Source organism: Anas acuta, chromosome 16 (genome assembly GCF_963932015.1).
Source record: "Anas acuta chromosome 16, bAnaAcu1.1, whole genome shotgun sequence".
In the NCBI taxonomy this organism is placed as follows: Eukaryota; Metazoa; Chordata; class Aves; order Anseriformes; family Anatidae; genus Anas; species Anas acuta.
The window spans coordinates 6,926,389-6,932,741 of NC_088994.1; the positions used below are offsets into that span (position 1 = coordinate 6,926,389).

Consider the following 6,353-nt stretch of genomic DNA (forward strand, 5'->3'; position numbering starts at 1 on the left):
CTTGGAAGGAGCCATGGAGCAGCATGGCACTGCTGGTTTACCTGAGAAGTACAGAGAAGTGAGCACTGTGCCCGAGGAGAGGGCTCAGAGCAGGAGCCCGGGGCATGCGGGAGTGCTCTGGGGCCAGAGGATGCTCCCAGGAAGCTGGGGGGGGTCTAAACATGGTCAGGCCGCAGGAGGCTTGCAGGGAGACGTGCCTCTCTCTGCTCATCCGGGCAGCGTACTGCTAGCAAGTGGGAAGAGAGCTGCAGGGGGGTGCGGGGGTGGGCTGCAGAAGGGATTGGAGTGCCTGAGTGTCTGAGTGTCCCTGTCTTTCTAGCTCTACCACAGATGGGGACTTGGAGAAGGAGGTAGCAGGCTGCTGGACCTCCCAGTCGGAGTCAAAATCCCTCTGCTGCCAGGCACCAAGCCTGTCTTCTACAGGACAAAGCTGGGCGAAAAGGTAAGAGAAGGAGGAAGGGGTGGAAGGGGTGGCAAAGGTCTCTTGTGTCACAGGCTCCCTCGCCCTCGTTCCAAGAAGGCCTTGTGGCCACCTGCGCTATGGTTGGAGCTCCGGCACTTTGGTCCCAGTGGGTGGAGGAGTCAGGGACGGATGCTCGCGGCTCCGCAGCACAGAGACATTTCTAGCCGCTGGCCCGAGATGCCTACTTTGCTGGTGGGGTTTGGCCTTCTCTCCCCAGCCCAGGCCGGACCCTCAGCCCAGGCCTGGTGGGGGTGTTTTTGATGGCTTCAGAAGGAAGGTCCAGCCGGGAAGTAAGGCCGGAATCAGAAACCTCTAGCACAGAGGCTGGCAAAGGCTAGCCCGTGTGCATGAGGAGCTTGGAAGTGCCTTTGTCTCTCTGCTGCTTTCTCCTGCCCCGTTCATACTCTGGACCACCTCTCTTGCAGCTGCACCAGCCTTCCGCTCAGTTTCATCTGGAAGATCCATATTGTCGCCTACTGCGCACAGAGTACAACTGCCTGCACGACCCGCATCTGCAGGCCTACTACAGTCGCAAAGACAACCTCCAGCGCCTGAAGAGCAAGGGCTTCATCACCAGCAGTGGCAAAGTAGGTTTGGACGTGGCGCTGACCAGCACAGGTCTCCTCTGGCAGAGGCCAATGGGATGAGGTTTAATGCGGCTAAGTGCCGATTCCTGCACTTTGGCCTCAAGAACCCCGTGCTTGGGGCAGAGTGGCTCAAAAACTGTGCCGAGGAAAAGGATCTGGGGGTGCTGATTGATGCTTGCCTCAACCTGAGCCGGCAGCGTGCCCAGGTGGCCAAGAAGGCCAACAGCATCCTGGCCTGTCTCAGGAATAGTGTAGGCAGCAGGAGCAGGGAGATAGATGATGGTCCCCCCCTGCACTGTGCTCTGGAGAGGCTGCACCTCAAGTGCTGTGTTGAGTTTTGGGCCACTCAGGACAAGAAGGGCATCGAGGCCCTGGAACTTGTCCGGAGAAGGGCTACGAAGCTGGTGAAGGGCCTGGAAGAAAAGTCCTGTGAGGAGCGGCTGAGGGAACTGGGGTTGTTTAGTGAGGAGAAGAGGAGGCTCAGGGGAGACCTTCTTGCTCTCTCCAACTCCCAGCAAGGAAATTGTGGGGAGCTGGGGGTCAGCCTCTTCTTGCAGATGACTAGGGATAGGACTAGAGGGAATGGGCTCAAGTTGCGCCGGGGACGTTTAGGTTGAAAACTAGGAGCCATTTCTTCTGAGAAAGAGTAGTGGGGCCTTGGAAGGGGTTGCCCAGGGGAGTGGCGGAGTCACGGTCCCTGGGGGTGTTTAAGGAAAGCTCGGAGCTGGTGCTTAGCGACATGGTGTAGGGGGTGACACTGGTAGTAGGGTGATGGTTGGAGCAGATGATCTTGAAGGTCTTTTCCAACCCTGCTGATTCTATGATTGCCAGCGCGCTTGCTGCAGCCGCTTGTTGCTGGTGGGGGGCACAGGGCTGCTGCGCTGCCTTCCATGGGAGCAGACGTCACCCCAGCGCCCTGCTGGCAGTGCCCACTCCTGCTCTTCTCAGGCTGCCTCGCGCTGCCTGTGCGTTGAGGAGGCAGCCGCTGTGGGGCCTGGTGCAGAGCGAGGAGTCCACTCGGCCCTGGCTCGGAGGGAGGCAGCGTCCCCAGCGCTGGGGAGGGGAGAGGATGGAGAGGAGCTGCTCCCCTGCCACTGGCAGCTACCTCGACAGTTCTCGGGAGCTTTCTGCCCTTGTCTCTCCATAGGTGGTCTGCTCTCTGAAGGAGTTCAATGAGTACAGGCAGTATCTGACCACGCTCAAGCTGGAAGCGGAGAAAATCAAGAGGCGAGAAGAGGTAGGCAAAGCTCAGCAGACACGTGTCAGTGGCACGGTACAGAAGGCCGGGGCTTTCCTTGTTGGATATGAGGGAGGTGGGGAATGCAGAAGATGTGCTGGAGGGCAGGCGTTGTGGTAGGGAAAGGACGACCCAGCCCCAAGCTCAGCTAGCGCAAGCTATTGGAGGGGGGGGAGAGATGAGTGTGTGTGTGTGTGTAGGGGGGGTGGATCAGGAAAGCTACTTGCAAGCATACAGATCCCTGAGGGAAGCCCTTCTCTTCAGCCCTCGTTGCGTGGCAGAAGCAGGGCACTGGCATGGGCGGCATGAAACCTCAGCACGCAGGGACACGAGTCATTTCTGAGGCAAGAGTGAGCTAAAACCTGCTGTTCCCTTTCAGGAAAAGCTTCAGCAACAGTTCGCCAAGTTAAAGAAACTTGACGCAAGACTGATGGCGGGGAGTGACCGTTCTCGCCAGAGCTCCTCCAATAACGTGTACTTGGTCACGAAAGAGAAAGCCAGCCTACTGCAGCCTCAAAAACCAGCTGGCCCACCTACCCACAAAAGCAGAAGAAACTTTCCCCAATCTGGCCAGTACAGAAGGCTGAAAGTGACTCCCTCCAGCGTTGAGGTGGGCAGGGAAGATGCCAAGCTCCGTGAGAGTATCCATGCTGTTACTGAGTCCGAGAGAGAGTCACCCGTCCCCGCAGACGGTGTATTCAAAGCTGCCTTGGAAGAACAGGCTGCTAGACAAAACCAGAGGATTGAAGAGGTGGCTCGGGCAGTGGTGCGGCAAGTGTTTGAGAGGGTGCAGGCACTGGAGCAGTCTGTCTGCGTCTTGAAGAGGTCTCTCCATGGGATCCAAGAAAGACCATGTGCAAGGGCCGAAAGCGAAGAGCCTTCAGAGGCATCTCCTCTTGACAAAGAGCAGCAAATTGCACTGCTGGCTAAGAAGGTTGTGGCGAGCGTGATGAAGGCCGTTGAGAAGTCCTGGGAATCTGGCACACCCAGTGCATGTGAGCCAAGGCCAGAAGCCGGCCAGAAGGAGCAGCCCTTGGCCAGGAGAGCGTCCCACGTGGGGAAGCCAAACGAAAAGAAACCGAGGGAAGCCCTTGAGGGAGCATTCTCACAGGCTTCCCTTGACAAGGTCACCAATGAAGCTGTTGGAAGTGTCTGCGACACTTTGGAATCTTTCGTGGCTTCCCGGGTTGAGCAAGACTTCAACTGCAAGTATTCTGAAATCTTGGCACTTCCCACTCTCGGTCCCTCCAACAGGCAGCCACAGCCATCCCAGGGGCCTCTCTCACGGGAGGGCATGAGGGAAGGGCAGGGACTACAAACAGCATCAGAAGAGCAGAGCCCAGAAGCAAGGCCGGGAGGAACGTTGCCCATGATCCCACCAGTGCCAGACACTGATGAGGTCTCACGCCTGAGTCTCAGGATTGTGAGGGAGAGCATCCAAAAGGCTGTCTCTGAAGTTCAGCGTCTGCACACAGAACTGCAGGCCTATGCCAGAACCATTGTCCTTAATGTGATTGAAGAAGTGAAGGACAAGATGGAGAGGGAAATGAAAGCAAAGGCCTTAGACGCCGTTTCAAGCAGCAAAACTGTGGCAAGCGGGATGACGCGCTCCTTATCGGAGCAGAGCTCTCAGTCTGTGACTGCACGGAAGCTGGAGAAGAACTTGGGAAGGCGTGTCAGCAAACAGTCTGTGCCCAGCAATGGGAAGGAGAGCCGTCCCTCGGAGCACCTCCGAAGAGGCTCTGAGCAAGGTGCTGCCATGGCAGGTTCTTCTGCCCCCACAGGGCAATCCCAGACCCAGCTGAGGTCCAAGAGCACCACGGGCACCATCCCTCCCACGGGCCCACTTTTTCTCAGGCAGCCGGCTCCTCCATCTGTTCCGAAGCAGCCTGCCCAGAGCGGAGCACGGATCTTACGCGTGCGTGTCAGACCGATCCCATTCAATCCTCAGTAGCCTGAGGCGGAAGCAGAAAATAAAGAGCTTACATCCAAGTGCTTGCTTGTGCCTCCATTTGTTCAAGCCAGGCCGTGCTGTGCTTGGGGATTTTCCCTACACCGTGTGGTGGTGTCACCCAGCTGGGCAGCTGAACTCCAGCACTAGCACTCTCTCACTCGCCCTCCTCAAGCAGAAAGGGGGAGAAAATAGGATAAAACGGGCTGCAGGGTTGCGATAAGGACAGGGAGGCCACTCTCCCATTAGCATCACGGGCAAAACAGGCTCAGCCTAGGGAGATTAATATAATTCATGACCTATTAAAAGGGGCTAGAGCAGTGAGATACTAAAAGCAAACTAAAATCACCTTCTCCCTTCCACCCACTTCTACATCCACCCTCCCCCCAAGTGGCTCAGGGGAACATGGAGTGGGGGCTGTGGTCAGTCCTTAACGCTTCATCTGCTACGCTCCTACACCGTCACTCTCTGAGTGTGGCTGAGCACACTCTGTTAGGAAGGGACTTAATAATAAGATTAGGGTTGGAAATCAAGAGCCAGGGGGGAGAATTAAAAATTCAGCTCTATACCCTAACCCAAGAAGATGAGGGAGAAATAGACCCACAGGTATGGTATCAAGAGGGAGATTCAGGAAAACTAGGTATGGACCCCTTGGTAGTAGAAAGAGTGGATCCGCAACAGCCAATAAGGATTAGGCAATATCCTATCCCATTGCAGGGGAGAAGAGGACTCAAACCAGTTATAGACAGGTTGCTCCAAAAGGGGATGCTGGAACCGTGTATGTCCCCACATAATACCCCATTTTGCCCGTAAAAAAGGCTGATGGATCATATAGGTTGGTTCAGGATCTTAGGGCTGTGAATCAACAAACCATAACCAAATTCCCAGTGGTGGCAAACCCATATACTTTAGTAAACCACCTAACACCTCAGCTCAAATGGTATAGTGTAATAGATTTGAAGGATGCTTTCTGGGCCTGCCCACTAAGTGAAGGGTCTCGGAATTACTTCACCTTTGTATGGGAAGACCCCAAACAGGAAGGCGACAACAGCTCAGATGGACCTTACTTCCTCAGGGATTCACTGAATCCCCAAATTTATTTGGCCAAACCTTAGAAAAATTATTACAACTCTTTGAGGTAAAGGGGGAAGTGAAGTTGTTGCAATACGTGGATGACCTATTAATAGCTGGGGAGACTGAAAAAGAGACCCGGAGAACCACTGTTGAATTACTTAATTTCTTAGGGAAAAAAGGGTTGAAGGTCTCAAAATCTAAATTACAGTTCGTGGAAAAGGAAGTAAGGTACTTAGGACATTGGCTTAGCCAAGCAAAGAAAAAATTGGATCCTGACAGGGCATCTGGGATTTTAGCAATCTCATCACCCAAAACGAAGAAGGAAGTGAGGCAAGTGCTCAGCCTCTTGGGATATCGTAGACCCTGCATTGAAGGGTTTAGTGAAAAGGCAAAGTTTTTATATGAAAAATTGACTGGAGAAAAAGAATTAAGTGGAACAAGGGAGATGAGGAAAAGCTGAGGTTGATCAGGAAAACGTTATTAGAAGCTCCAGTGCTGAGCCTCCCAGATTTAGAAAGACCCCTTTATTTATTTGTAAATGTTTCTAACCAAACCGCATATGGAGTACTAACTCAAGAATGGATAGCCAGGCATTGCAGCACTCCAGTCATGAGAGTGGTCCCACCACGTCTCCGTGATGGCAACCAAGTCGTAGGCTGCCTGCTGCATGATGGCTTCCAGCTCCTCCTGTTTGTTACCCATGCTGCGTGCATTGGTGTAAATGCGCTTCAGCTGGGCCATTGCCTTATCCCCCGGCCTTGCCATTGTTCCTCCTGGCACAGCTCCAACAATCCTCATTTCAGCCCCATCCCCCTTTTTACCTAGTTTAAAGCCCTCTCAATGAGCCCTGCCAGCTCCTGGCCCAGGATCCGTTTTCCCCTAAAAGATAGGGGCCCGTCTGCGGCCATCAGGCCGGGTGCCGAGTAAAGTGCCCCATGGTTGAAAAAACCAAGATTTCTGTGTTGGCACCAGCCCCTGAGCCACGTGTTTATCAGGTGGGTTTTCCGTGTCCTCTCTGTACCCCTCCCTGCCACCGAAGGG

The 6,353-nt window shown here is 54.4% G+C and overlaps 1 long non-coding RNA gene across 1 annotated transcript; it reads left to right on the forward strand.

Annotated features, from left to right (window-relative positions):
* Nucleotides 1-327: 327 nt before the first annotated feature.
* Nucleotides 328-2,288, forward strand: LOC137865422 (uncharacterized). Its single transcript, XR_011101889.1, has 3 exons — nucleotides 328-442; nucleotides 889-1,050; nucleotides 2,198-2,288. It is a non-coding gene; the product is annotated as an uncharacterized lncRNA (long non-coding RNA).
* Nucleotides 2,289-6,353: the final 4,065 nt, after the last annotated feature.